Source organism: Panthera uncia, chromosome E3 (assembly GCF_023721935.1).
Source record: "Panthera uncia isolate 11264 chromosome E3, Puncia_PCG_1.0, whole genome shotgun sequence".
NCBI lineage: Eukaryota > Metazoa > Chordata > Mammalia > Carnivora > Felidae > Panthera > Panthera uncia.
This window is the reverse complement of record NC_064815.1, coordinates 30,772,421-30,787,165: the sequence shown is the minus strand read 5'-3', so window position 1 is coordinate 30,787,165 and position 14,745 is coordinate 30,772,421. Positions and strand designations below refer to the sequence as shown.

The 14,745-nt window shown below is 51.3% G+C and overlaps 1 long non-coding RNA gene across 1 annotated transcript in view; it reads left to right on the top strand.

Annotated features, from left to right (window-relative positions):
- Positions 1-14,745, top strand: part of LOC125928599 (uncharacterized) — a 28,330-nt gene that overhangs the window by 7,212 nt on the left and 6,373 nt on the right. The window contains exon 3 of the long non-coding RNA XR_007459720.1: positions 464-595. This is a non-coding gene — a long non-coding RNA (uncharacterized LOC125928599). The remainder of the gene's footprint in view (positions 1-463; positions 596-14,745) is intronic.

Here is a 14,745-nt window from a genome sequence, read left to right as displayed (position 1 = left end):
TTTCTTTCTTTCTTTCTTTCTTTCTTTCTTTCTTTCTTCTTTTTCCTGAGTTCTGTAAACTTTTGTTTTATCCCCCTTCTCTCTCACCTGATATTTTGGCCATTGTATCTGTGGTCTCCTTTATTTGAGATCATTTCCTTAAGGTTTTAAAAATTCACGGTGAGATGGTTGTTTGCCGTTTTCCTCTCGACGCTGTGGAGCCCTAAGCAGGATAGTGTCGCCCCCAAGGACAATATCCACGTGCTAGGTCATGGACCCTGTGAATGCACTGTGTTATGTAGCAAAGGGGAATAAATGTTGCAAATGGAATTAAGGTTGCTAATCGGATTACCTTAATATAGGGATATTTCCCTAGATTATCTGGGTAGGTGTAATGTAATCACAAGCACCCTGGAGTGTGGAAGGGGAGGGTCAGAGTGGTGAAATAGAACCAAAACTCAACTGGCCGTTGCTGGCTTTGCAGCTGAAGGAAGAGGCCGTGGGCCCAGAAATGCAGGCGCCTCCAGAAGCTGGAAAAGACAAGAAAACAGTCATCCCCCGGGCCTCCAGAAGGAACACAGCCCAGCGACTCCAGTCTCAGCAGACGTCCAAAACTGTAAGATAATAAATTTGTGTTGTTTAAAGCCACTAATCTAGTGGCAATTTTTGTGGCAATAGGAAACTAATACACATTGCAAAATATCTGAGTATTCTTTATAAATATTTGCTGCTGTTTTTTTTCTTTTAGTACATCATGTAGATATATGTGTATATGTATTCATAGAGACATATGTAGACGTAAATGTAGTAACATAAGTAAGAAGACATATTCGTATGTCTCTCTCTATGTATTACTTACTACTGCATGAGTCAGGGCAGGGAGGACCCGGTTGTAGCCTTCATGATGCCAGCTCTTACTTGTGAGTTACAACCAGAACAGACAGCTTCCTGTATGGCCTGTCTTCGTGATTCTTGACATCTCTAAACCCGCGTGGTTCCAGTGGGGGCATTTGTTGATCCTTCCCCCCCCCCCCCCCCCCCCCCGCCCACAATGGAACAGCAAATGAAAGCTGTGCCCGTCAGGATGTGTCTCTGGTTCTACAGAACTGTGTTTTTGCTGATGTTTTCTGAGCTTTGTGGCATCTGGACTGTCACCCCTTAGATCTGGCCTCAGCGTGTCTCTGTTTCCCTGCACCAGCTCTCATCACAACGCAGATGCTCTCAGGAGCATCTCCCTTTCTGTGGAGTTTACTTTCATTGCCGAAAATAAAGTTTGCTTCTTTTATTAGTCTTTTCTTTTCTTTTCTTTTCTTTTTTTTTTTTTTTTTTTTTGGAGCATAGAGGAAATGGGAGTTTCACAGATATGTTCGTAAGGGAATTCTAATCTAAATTTTTAACAAGTGTCCCAGTTGACCAAAAGAAATCTTTGGGCCACGCTTTTGGAAACATCTAGAAATTTTTCACCGTTGAATGGAAAGGCTCAACCCCAAGGCAGAGACAAGCTCGCGGGTCCACCCAGGCAAGCACCCTACTTCATGCTTGGCAAATACTAATGGCTCCACAAGCATTATGAGCAGAACAAATGGGGTTTTTTTCTCTAGGTCTTCTGCTAAGGAAAACCCTAAAGGCAAAATATTTTTTGTTTATGAAATCAAAAACCAGCAAAGATGTCAAGTATAGGATAGTTTAGCCCCAGCCCCTCGCCAGATGATGCACCATCAGGGACCCTTGGTGAGAAAAGACCCAAGGAAGAGCCACAGGTTCCGTTTGCCTAAAAACACCTCTTATCCAACCTGCGCAGCTTGAACACTTTCCCCAGGCAGTGGATAGAAAAATAAGGGGAGAGGGATTGTCTCCAGAGGTGTGTGAAGATGCCCGGAGAGGAGAGGACCGTACCCGGCCCTGCCATCGGATGAGAAACGGGCTTTGTTTACAGGAGCACGGGCCACCCGCTGATGAAAATGTCTTTGATTAATTCTTTAAACATTTACTCCCCATCTGTGTCATACCCCGTGACTGCGTTGTCAGATTTGCTGACATTGTGGGGGCTGCTCTCCAAATTTATTTAGATGATAAGTAAACATGTCAGGCTGATAAAAAGTGTGTGTGTGTGTTCTATGAGTCATGATGGGCTTTCTCTCCTTTTGATCCAAATATCACTCAAAGAATATCTAATTCTGGCATTACTCCTCGGGACAGGGTTGTATGTGCTTGTGTCCTCTCTGACCTTGTCCGTTGTTACGTAGATGGGCTGAATTGTGCCCTGCCCCAAGTTCACATGTTGAAGTCCTAACCTGCAAGGCCTGCATCGGGAGACAGCGTCTCCTACTCAAGAGGTAATTAGGTTACAATTAGGTTATTAGTGTGGGTCCTCCTCCAGGAGGACTGAAGTTCTTACGAGAAGAGATCAGGACACAGACACACACACAGGGACGACCGAGTGAGGACACGGGGAGGCAGTGGCTGTCTCCGTGCCAAGGAGAGAGGCCTCAGGGGAGACCAGACCTGTTGACACCTTGGTGTTGCACTTTACGACCCCAGAGGTGTGAGAAAACCAGTCTGTAGTTTAAGTCGCCCAGCCTGTGGTGCCTTGTTAGGCGGCCCGCTCAGACCGATAACGGGCTGCTGGTTGGACAGGAGGCTGGGCCCCGTCAGAGAAGATCTTCGCTAAGTGTTGTGCGACTTTATCCTTGGAAAATCTGTTGCCTTGACGTCAGTCCCCCATTCTCATGCTTCTCTGTGACCTTATAACAGGCTCTCGGGAAACAATAAAGATCTTGAAACCTAAGACTGACGTGAGTGAATGAGTCTGCCAAGTTCACGTCAAGATCCCGGCAGAGGCCTGCCTTTCACAGGGAAATGAAGGGGACTCCGGGGTTCCAGCTCGGGTTTCTGTGCAAGTCCCCACTTAACCACACACCCTTCCCTCCCCCACCACCGGGAGTCTGCAGACGATAAGGTTAGCTCGGTTGTGGGCTGGTTGGCCTAAAACGGTCGATGACCGTGTCTCCTCCAAACTTCCTTCCAACTCAAAAGATGGGCAATAGTGAGAAATTTATTCTCGGCTAACAAGGACGAGAGCGATTGTGATGATTTTTGCACGCATTTGGAGAGTATTGATACAGCCTCCCAGGTGTGTGAAAGCCAATCAGCGTTTCCGTTAACGTTAGTAAACGTGGTTAGTGTGTACTGAGCACATCTTCACCAGCCGGGCGCGGTGCTTGGTGCTGCAGAAGTAAGGGGGGCGGGGCGTGACTCCACTGGACCTTAGGATCTCGTGAGAGAACCAGGAGCCAGTGAAGCCAGAACAGAGACGCTTCACAGACCGAGACAGGCGCAACACAGGAAAAGACGCAGGACCGCAAGGGCGTGGGGCGGCGGGGCCAGGTGAGCAGGGACCCAGGACCGAGCAGCGCCTGAGAAGCAACGTAAGCGGGCCAGACTCAGCCTGGCTGCGGCTGCAGAGACCCCCAGCCTGATAGCAGAAGCAACCGGGGCCTTCCACTGTTTCCTTTTTTTTTTAATTTTTTTAAACTTTTTTTCATTTTTGAGAGAGACAGAGCGTGAGCAGGGGAGGGGCAGAGAGAGAGGGAGACACAGAATGGGAAGCAGGCTCCAGGCTCCCGTCTATCAGCACAGAGCCCGACGTGGGGCTCAAACTCCCCAAGTGTGAGATCACGACCTGAGCTGAAGTTGGATGCTTAACCTACTGAGCCACCCAGGTGCCCCTTTTGTGCCACACCATGTGAGATGTAAACCATAGGGAGACTGTGGAGGAGGGGCTCTAGGGCCCAGGGGAGGGCCGGGCCCTAACTTGGGGTAACACCTCCTCCCCCCCCCCCCCCCCCCCCGCCATAGCAGGTGGAAGGAAGGGAGACCTATAGACACAGACTGGGAAGTCAAGAGGCGTTTCAAGCTGGTGACCTCCCTTTTCTCCGTGGGGAAGGACACAGAGTCATCTTCTTAAAATGAGGGCAGGAGTAGTTGGGACGTGGACATGGGTTTGAAAAGAGCTGAAATTCTCACGGGATAGCGGACAAAGTTGCACATGACTGGAACCTAACGGACGTGCCAGAGTCCGGACGGCCTTCCCCTCACGCTAGAGGCCCGCCTGCAGGTAAACCTCGTCTCCTGCCATCTCAAACAGGTGCTCTGTGTGCCCTTGGAGGTACCTTCAGGCTCTCCCCTGCCGGCCCTCTCCCCCCAGCAAGACTGAGGACCTCCCTCAGGAGTTTTCCTCCTCTTCCAAGCTTCCCAGGGAGTTCGGAATTTCCTTCTTTGTGTTTCCCCTAAACGAGAAACATCCTTTTGGCACTCAGTCTATCACATAATTGTTTTCGTGACTGTTTGTACTTGCCGAGGCCTTGAGGACCAGGTCAATGCCTCCTCCATGTTTTTCAACGAAGCGTTTGGCAAAGTTGAGTTACTACCTTGGTGTTTTGCCAGGAGTCCAAGTATTTGCCTTCTGTCAATTAACAGGGTGAAAATTTCCACATCCCCGACAGCAGACATGAATCCGTAAAGGGTTCGCTCTTGGCTCTGGTGTTATGGAAGAGTTGCTTAGCCTGTTTCCTTCCCTAGTTCTCAGAATCAGTGGTGCCTACTTTTAAAAAAAAAATCACTTTTCCCAATGACTGATGATCAGGTTCACTCCCACCCCCTGGCAGTCACCAGCCAGCGTTCTACCTCTACAGATCCGCCTACTCTGAACGTTCCACATAAACGGAATCCCACGGTATGTGGCCTTTAGTGTCTGCCTCCTTTCACTCAGCGTCATGTTTTCAAGGTTAATCTAGGTCGTAGCAGGTGTCAGGAGTTCTTTCTTTCTGTGGCTGAATAAGAGCCATTGGATGGATTCCATTGTGTCGATTCATTCATCCACTGGTGGACGCTTGGGTTGTTTCCTCCAAGATCTCGGCTGTTGTGAATGATGCTGCTGTGAACACGCACTTATGATGCCCTCTGCACAAATGCTGGTCTGCGTTGTCTCCCCTGATGCCCCCCCCTAGTCTCTCTCCCCCGAGCCCCCCCCCCCCCCACCTCAGCTTCTTCGATGTCTGCACTGCTCTGAAAGGCAGACTCTCAACTCCTTCTCCTTCTCCAACTCATCCTCCCCGTCCTTCTCCTTCCAGGCTCCCAGCGTAGTTGCCACCCAGCCCTCACCAATCCCTAAGGAAAAGGAGATGAGGGTCATAGTGGCCCTGCCACTCCCAGTGTTTCTACATCTTTTTTTTACGTATTCCTATTTGCGTGCAGAAACGTGCACCTAAAGAAAATGCGGTGTTTGTGTGCATGACAGAGAGCAGCATGGGTGAAATTATTCAGTACCTTTCGTTTGGTAACTTTGCTTTTTGTTTCTTAATGCTGTGTCTCGATGTTCTGTCGAACTCCATGTCAGTACAGACAGATGTACCTAATTATTTTTAGCTGCTGCGAAATAGTCCGTAGCACCAGTCACAATGACTTAATTAGCTACTTATCTGTGGATGGACACGTAGGCTTTCCATTTTTCCCTATAGCAAGTAATTTTGCAGTGAATGTTGCTTCAGTGCTTCCTTATCTAAAAGTGTCGCTATTTCTCCTGGTTGATACTGGAAAGAAGTCTCTGTCATTGGATATGTGCATTTTTTATTTCAATCGAAACTACCAATGCCCTCCCCCTAAATACTTGTTCTAACATTCCTGCCAGGAACAACCTGTTCCCTGTCCTTTTGCCAACATTCTACATCATCCAGCTCGATGTGGTTGCAAACCTAGTGGGGGAAATAGTATTTAATTCCTGTTTTGGTTTGCATGTCCCTGATTACCGACCACATAATTGTTTTGAGATTGGATGAGAGCAGTGGTTCTCAACCAGAGGGGATCCTGCCTGCACCGCCCCCCCACCCCGAGGAACAATTTGCCAATGTCTGGGGACATTTTTTGGTTGTCCCCCTGGACCAGGGATGCTTCTACTGCACATTCTGTGGTGCAGCGCACGGCCGCACAAACGAGGTCAACGTTGCCCAAGCTAAGACGCCCACACAGATGAGGTGTTTTATAAAACTCATCATTGCCACGGTACCATGGCAGTGAGACATCGCCCTAAAACAGTTCATGTGCTTTCTGTAGAAAATGATGATAATGAAACACTTCCCAGCAGAACCTCCTCCCCTCCGCAAGTCTGGAGTTTTGCCCTCTCGAGGGAGGTACACAGGCAGGCTGGCGGGCAGGACGCCCCAGTGCCAGTAATGAACGATAGGACAGCGTCGGCATTGCTCTCCTCTCCAGCTTCAAGTGATGGGAACCAGATCAGTAGGCTTTGCGTCCTTCACTGGTTCGATCCCTTGTGTCGCTCCCGTCCCTCTCCCACCCTCGGTGCCGCCGGCCGATCTCCCCGTCTGAACAGCTCCAAACATCCCTTCCCTTAATGCGCCTTCCTTTACTTCGTGGGCAGGTGTTTGAAAATGCCGACTGAATTATTCAGCATTTTCTGCTACATAATGAAAATTTATTCCCTTCAACTTTCCAAAATCATTTTAGGAGTAAGAATTAACTTTTTAGGAAATAAATATTTATGTATATTATTCCTGACCTCTGCCTCGCTGCAAATTGTGATGGAAAATTCAGCACCAACATGACAAAAGCGAACCTGAAAAACAAATTTCACTGTATAAAAAATCCCTCAGGTTAACATCAGTGGGCCGGAAGCAGGAAAGGGCCCATCTCCCTCGGTTTTCTTTAATAGAATTCCACAAATAATCCAAAGAACAAACATTAAGAAAAGAACAATAAAGAGCCAAAATATTTGCTCTTTTGTAAGCTTCGTTAATAATGCCATGCATACGCCAAAACTCGTCTTACCACGATGAGCTAATAAGGAAGATGGTCTTCAAAAATTTCATATGGTTTCAGCCCTTTGTTCCCTGTTGATGCAGGAGGGAATGTTCACAGAGAAATAGGGCTGAACATAGGGTTACCCAGATGGCGCTGTGTGGTGTGGCTTCACGATGCGGCTGGACAACCCCAGCCAAGGGGCTCTCGTCAGCTTATGACACTGACCTCTGGGGTGCTGACCCCCAGGCTGATTTGAGGCAGCCGTTGCTGCTTTAGAAATGGATGGGGTGGGGAGGCACCTGGGTGGCTCAGTCCATTGAGTGTATGACTTCGGTTCAGGTCACGATCTCGCGGTCCGTGGGTTCGAGCCCCGCGTCAGGCTCTGTGCTGACAGCTGGGAGCCTGGAGCCTGCTTCGGATTCTGTGTCTCCCTCTCTCTCTGCCACTGCCCCACTCACATTCTGTCTCTCTCTCCCTGAAAAATAAATAAACCTTAAAATTTTAATTAAATAAATTTAAAAACGGGAAATGGATGGAGTGGTGCTGGGGACAGGTGAGAAGAAGCTTAGTCTCGCATGTGGGTAAATTAGCAGTTGCTAGATTCTATACAACCATGAGGAATCTTCCTGGATGTCCTGAACACTCCATATTTGTGGACGCAACACATATTTAAGTGCGCTGGGGTAGACTGAATCGCTGGCGTGAATTCTTTGCTCTCTTGTAGTTAGATCGTATATCCACGTCCCTGCCGTGGCTTCATGGCAGGCAGAGGATTTCCCCACGACTGGACACAGGGCTTGGCCATACATCACGTTTTGGCCAGCGGGGTGAGATCCAAAGGGTCAAAATACGCTCATCCAGTTGGGCTCGCCCCCTTGCACGTAGGCCGTCCCCGCGTGAAGAACGCGCCTCAGGTGCCCCTGAATGAGATCCTAGAAGAGTAAGAGACACACAGAGCAGACCGGGGCTGAGCTCACGTTGGAGCCAAGCAGCGCCAACCCCGGCCTCGAGCAAATCCCAGCCGACGAGTGAGCCGGAAATAAACACAGACTTGTGCCCCATGCACAAAACACTTAGGTGCCGTTACAGATGTATGAGCCGGGGCCACAGAGACCCAGAGACATGGTGGAGGGCTGCGCTCCCCCGGGAGACCGGAGAACCTTCCCAAGACGACAGCTCAGACTGAGAGTCCACAGGCGGCTCAGGGAAGGGAAAGGCTTACGCGGAAAGGAAGTGTGTGCAGTGTCCGTGGATCTGGCTGGAGCGTGGAACGCTAGGGGAAGGAATACTAGGGATGGGGTTACGACGGGGGGCTTGCCCCACCCTGCACGCCGTTACGACGCGAGTGTAACATCGACCACCCCAAAATCGCTGCAGGAAAACCTGCCATGAAAACCTGAAAATGATTCAAGAGGGACTTTGAAGTAGTGGAAGAAAAACTTGACCTGAAATCCATACAACAATAAATGAAATCACAACCTTGGAAAACGCCGGAACCTCCAGATGAGACCTGCTCGTTAGGCGCTGCCTGCCGTAGACAGACCAAGGGTCTCGGAAACAGGCAATATCATCCAGACGGACAGGCTCTGCAAGCCCACAAAGGACTGGAAAGAAAAAAGAAGAAAACAGAAGGATAAAAATCTTATTAGTGGGCCGAGATCTCGCAGGCAGAAAAAAAAAAAAAAACCCACCGAAGCGTCATTTGACCAAAATGTAAGCTTCCACACTCAGGGCAAGATGTCCCCTGCTCACGCTGTCTCGTGCACGACAGTAACAGCTCCTGGAGAGTTGGCAGGTCAAGTGGCAGGCCTGAGAGTCAAGGGCTTTCCAGCCTATTCTGAATCACGGGAACCACCTTGGGAATTTTAGTCATCTCACAAATTTTCTTCTCAGTGTATCTGTTAGGGTTCAGCCAGCCGAGCAGAGCCACCCCAAGTGTGACAGGACGGGGGGTGCATGACAGGCGTTGGACGCTTACAGACATGTGGGGTAGGCTGGAGAGATGAACACTTAGAGGGCGGAACTGGGAGATCCCGGAGAAGTCACTCAGCGTCCCCCTGAAGCACAGGGCGAGTGGCTCCTGGGGGGACGTCAGCAAGCCCAGTACGAGCCACAACCCCAGTGGGCTGCGCCCGGGAAGGCTGGGGACAGGACCACGAATCCTGTGTGGCTGCCATCCCTCCGGACAGGCAGCCGAGGGCGTGCAGGTGGTGAGTGTGGAGGGCCCGTAACGTGGAGCCCCGGGCAGGGCGGGGGCAAGGAGGGCAGGGGGACCCCGGGGCCCCTCGGCTCTGTCCAGCCCCCTCCGACCTGACCTGCTGTTCCTCCGGGAACAGCGGCTGTCACTGCCTCCTCATCTGGTCTCCGCCACCAAGTCTAGCCAGAAGCGTGAGGGGCTGGGGTCCCCAGGAAGGGCAGTCCTCGGCCCCAGCCGAGATGAGCAGATAATTGTGCACACACCGTGTATGACGAAGAAGGAATTGTAAGACGAAATACTTCATTTTAGGCACTGTGATTTCACAAGTCTACCTAAACACAAGTTATTTTGCAACCATATTTATTTCATGAAATCTAGAGAAACGGGTATTTTCCAATAAACTCTGTACAAAAGGCTTGATTTGTTTGCAAAAAATTACTAAAAGTAAACGAGTATGGAAATATAAATTGAAATTCAACTGTTCATTACATCCTAAAAATGGACATAAATTGGCTTGATGTTTGAAATTCCTGAATCTTTACTTTCAAAACAAATGACTGTGGGGTTTTTTTAATGTTTATTTATTTTTGAGAGCGAGAGAGGGAGACAGAGAGAAACAGAGCATGAGTGGGGGGAGGGGCAGAGAGAGAGGGAGACACAGAATCGGAAGCAGGCTCCAGGCACCCAGCTGTCAGCACAGAGCCCTATGTGGGGCTCGAACCCACGAGCCATGAGATCATGACCTGAGCCGAAGTCCGATGCTTAACTGACCGAGGCACCCAGGTGCCCCTCAAATGATTGTTTTTAAATCAGTGTTGTGTTTTACTTTTAAGTGAAAAGATTAGAGAGAGAGTTTCAGGCCGCCAGGGGTTTGTCACAAGTTGCACATGGCAGGGCAGAGGCCGATGGAATACAGACCATGTTCCCCACGGACGGCACGCACGTCCAGGGAGCTGACTCCAGGGTTGCACTGTCTTTTCGTAATGCCAGTGGTTAACATACAAAGGAAGCTCATTGTGCCATTTTCTATACAACGTAGCTCGCGGACCTAGTAAAGGGCTGTTGGGCTTCAACCTGAGTCAAATGTAAAGACTTCTTTTTCTTTTCTATTCTATTTAGCTTATATTTAAAATTCGGGGTTCCATATGTGTCTCTCCTTTGAACAGTGTCTGCCTGAAGCAACGGCTAAAGATTAAATGGCTAAAGGCAACCATTTCAAATTGTGTGATCGAAAGCCATTTTAAACTTTGCAATGGTCCAACCCACCTCGGTGGCCTGAGTCATTCGTTCCATGAGTGACAGGACAGGTGGAGGAGAGTTGTTGAGATGGCCACGGTCCTCCTCGCTCCACTGGCGGGGGGGGGCTCGCTCAATACGTACCCGAGGGGCCGGTTTCTATCTTGCCCCGCATGGAGCTGGCATAGTCGGACACCAGAAGGAGCAAGAGATTGTGGGCTCCTGGGGAGGGGAGCTGGGAAGACTGGACATTTGGGGCGGCCAAGAACGACCCAGAACGTCAGGCCACGTTGATGGTGAAGGTCTGTCCCAGTCAAAGCCAGTCCATTAAACCTGGGAGAGGGCTGCTGCTTTAAATACACAGACACCAATGCCAAGCTACAAGGAACGTGAAGAACTAGGGAAACGTGACACATTCCAAGGAACAAGATAGATCTCCGCTATCTGACGATGGAAATCCCCAGGCCAGGACACGTGCCCGTCACGAAAGGACACCCAGCGAATGGCAGCCGCACGGATGAATAGAGGGTCGTTCCTGAGTCACTGAGGAAGCTTTTGGTGCAGGGGCCGGATGGCTTCTCACCAAACAGCATTACCGGCTCCTGTAACTAAAACCTCCAAGGTCTACCTCTCCCCAGCCCAGGTGCAACAATGTCCTCAGGCCCGGCCCAGCCCCGCCCCATCGCTGAGGTCTGGCTGTCACCATGCTGTCTTCTCTATTGGTTGGGACTGTCTTGGTGAATAACAGGAAATGTGACCGACTGTGGCTGCACGTCTCAGAAAGAGTCCTTATAAAGGTCACTTCTGGCAAAGGAGGGCCTTGGCCTGTCCGCAACCACAGAAGCTGGATGCCAGCCCTGGAGACACAATCCCCTGGGAGTGAAGGGTGAATGTTGAGAATCAGCAGTGGAGGTGGGGCGAAATTGGGTCACAAGTGGAAGGGAGATTTGTGCTTTATGTAAAACCACAGGAAGAAAGAGAGGAAGGGAAGGGAAGGGGGGAAGGAGAGGAGGAAGGAAGGAAGGAAAAAAGGGGGGAGGGTGAGAAGGAAGGAGGGAGGGAGGGAAGGAAGGAAGGAGGGAAAGCGGGAAGGAAGGAAAGGGAGAGGGAGGGAGAGAGAGAGGGAGGAAGAAAGAAAGAGCAAGGGAGAGGAAGGAAGGAAAGAAAAGAAAAGATGGGTACCGAGGAGGGTACTTTTCAGGATGAGCACCGGGTGTCATGTGAGAAATAAATCACTGAGTTCTCCTGAAGCCAAGACTACAGTGTATGTTAACTAACTTCTATTTAAACTTTAAAAAAAGAAGAGAGGAAGGAAGGAAGGGGGACATTAATATATAAAAACGATTGACCAGGGGCACCTAGGTGGCTCAGTCATTTGAGTGTCCAGCTTCAGCTCAGGTCATGATCTCGCAGTTGGTCGATTCAAGCCCCACGTCGGGCTCTGTGCTGACGGCTCGGAGCCTGGAGCCTGCCTCGGATTCTGTGTGTGTCTCTCTCTGTCCCTCCCCTGTTCCCTCCCCTGTCCCTCTCTGTCTCTCAAAAATAAATACAGGTTAAAAAAAAATATGGAACATATAAAACAACAGCTAATTCGAATGCGTGACCAAAAATCACTCTCTAAAATTAAAGTAGTAACAGTGACAAGAATGTGGAGCTTAGCTTTGCTGGACCTCAGCTGGGAGCGTGGAAGTGGCGAGACTCGGATTTTCCCTATTCCGAGGAGCGTCTACACCGTGAGCGTTGATGTGCGGGGTGCAAACAGATTTTAGCAAGCAGGCGAATCCCCAAATTCAGAACCTACGCATGAGAGTGGTCGAGCAAACAAGAAATGGAGCAGCGAATGTGCTAGACTCCGAGCGCACGTGTGTGTGTGCATGTGTGCACACACACAGATGTGCTCACACGCACACACCTATTTAGCCACCTGCACGTAACAAGAGTGTGGAAACGTACAGGCACACGAGGACCCGTAAGATCGGTTTCCTCTTTAGGGAGGAAGTAGGTAGCAAGACACAGGGGCGGAAGGAAGATTTTCCTCACGGATCGTGTTGTATCTTCCGAACTTGGAACCACGCAAATGTATTTTCTATCTAGAAGATTGCTAATTGATCAACTCTGAAAAGGAAAAAAATCTAATTTTAGGATATACAGAGTTTTGTCGTCTCCATGATTTAAAAATAATTATTGTACATCCACACATTTCATTAAAAAAGGTCCTCGCTAAGGCGATGAGAGCTTCTCTGAAACGCGCAGGGGTGCGTGAAGCATGGCGCCGTTTGGTCAAAACGCGGAGTAAGATGTGTGCTTGGGGAATAAAGGGAGAGGCTCTTCGCCGCAGCTGGGCACGTAACGGCCACTTGTCGCTAAGGAGGGCCTCCACCTGGGCCGTAGCCTTGCTGCTGCAGCAGGTGCTGAGGGGGCCAGTGTCACAGGGTCAGTATTTGGGGGGAATCACGAGAAGTACTGCTCACCCCTTGCAGTCACCCTGTAAGTCCCAGCCAGCGATCTGAGGGGTTTCGGGCTAAAAGGGCAGATGTGTCCGTGCAAATCCCTGATGACTGCTGGGAAGGAGTCGAGAGGTGTGTCCATGTGGCCGTGGGATGCGCTGTCCCGGTGGTCGGCACTTGGTACCCAGCGCTCGGTGGTCAGTGCTCCGTACCCAGCACTCAGTGGCCGACGCTCAGTGGTCAGTGCTCAGTACCCAGTGCTCAGTGGTCAGCACTCAGTGGTCAGCGCTCAGTGGTCAGTGCTCAGTACCCAGTGCTCGGTGGTCAGAGCTCAGTGGTCAGTGCTCTGTACCCAGCGCTCAGTGGTCAGTGCTCAGTGGTCAGTGCTCTGTACCCAGCGCTCGGTGGTCATAGCTCAGTGGTCAGTGCTCAGTACCCAGTGCTCGGTGGTCAGCACTCGGTGGTCAGTGCTCAGTACCCAGTGCTCGGTGGTCAGAGCTCAGTGGTCAGTGCTCTGTACCCAGCGCTCAGTGGTCAGTGCTCGGTGGTCAGAGCTCAGCAGTCAGTGCTCAGTACCCAGTGCTTGGTGGTCAGAGCTCGGTGGTAAGAGCTCGGTGGTCAGTGCTCCGTACCCAGTGCTCAGTGGTCAGTGCTCGGTGGTCAGAGCTCGGTGGTCAGTGCTCAGTACCCAGTGCTTGGTGGTCAGCACTCAGTGGTCAGAGCTCGGTGGTCAGTGCTCCGTACCCAGCGCTCAGTGGTCAGTGCTCGGTGGTCAGAGCTCAGTGGTCAGTGCTCCGTACCCAGTGCTCAGTGGTCAGTGCTCGGTGGTCAGAGCTCGGTGGTCAGCACTCAGTACCCAGCGCTCGGTGGTCAGCGCTCGGTGGTCAGAGCTCAGCAGTCAGTGCTCAGTACCCAGCTCTCAGTGGTCATTGCTTAGTACCCAGCTCTCGGTGGTCAGTGCTCAGTGGTCAGCGTTCGGTGGTCAGTGCTCAGTACCCAGCGCTCACTGGTCAGCACTCGGTGGTCAGAGCTCAGTGGTTAGTGCTCAGTACCCAGCACTCAGTGGTCAGAGCTCGGTGGTCAGTGCTCAGTACCCAGCTCTCGGTGGTCAGCGCTCGGTGGTCAGTGCTCTGTACCCAGCGCTCGGTGGTCAGCGTTCAGTACCCGGCGCTCAGTGGTCAGTGCTCAGTGGTCAGCGCTCGGTGGTCAGTGCTCAGTACCCAGCTCTTGGTGGTCAGTGCTCGGTGGTCATTGATCAGTACCCAGCTCTTGGTGGTCAGCGCTCGGTGGTCAGCGCTCAGTACCCAGCTCTCCGTGGTCAGCGCTTGGTGGTCAGAGCTCGGTGGTCAGCGCTCAGTACCCAGTGCTCAGTGGTCACCACTCGGTGGTCAGTGCTCAGTACCCAGTGCTCAGTGGTCAGAGCTCGGTGGTCAGTGCTCAGTACCCAGCTCTCGGTGGTCAGTGCCCAGTACCCAGCTCTCGGTGGTCAGTGCTCGGTGGTCAGAGCTCAGTGGTCAGTGCTCAGTACCCAGTGCTTGGTGGTCAGTGCTCAGTGGTCAGAGCTCGGCGGTCAACACTCAGTACCCAGTGCTCAGTGGTCAGCACTCGGTGGTCAGAGCTCAGTGGTTAGTGCTCAGTACCCAGCGATCAGTGGTCAGCACTCAGTGGTCAGAGCTCGGTGGTTAGTGCTCAGTACCCAGCTCTGGGTGGTCAGAGCTCTGTGGCCAGTGCTCTACCCAGCGCTCGGTGGTCAGCGTTCAGTACCCAGCGCTCAGTGGTCAGTGCTCGGTGGTCAGCGCTTGGTGGTCAGTGCTCAGTACCAGCTCTTGGTGGTCAGTGCTCGGTGGTCAATGATCAGTACCCAGCTCTTGGTGGTCAGCACTCGGTGGTCAGCGCTCAGTACCCAGTGCTCAGTACCCAGCACTCAGTGGTCAGTGCTCGGTGGTCAGCACTCAGTACCCAGTGACAGTACCCAGTGCTCGGTGGTCAGTGCTCAGTACCCAGCAGTCGGTGGTCAGTGCTTGGTGGTCAGAGCTCGGTGGTCAGTGCTCAGTACCCAGTGCTCGGTGG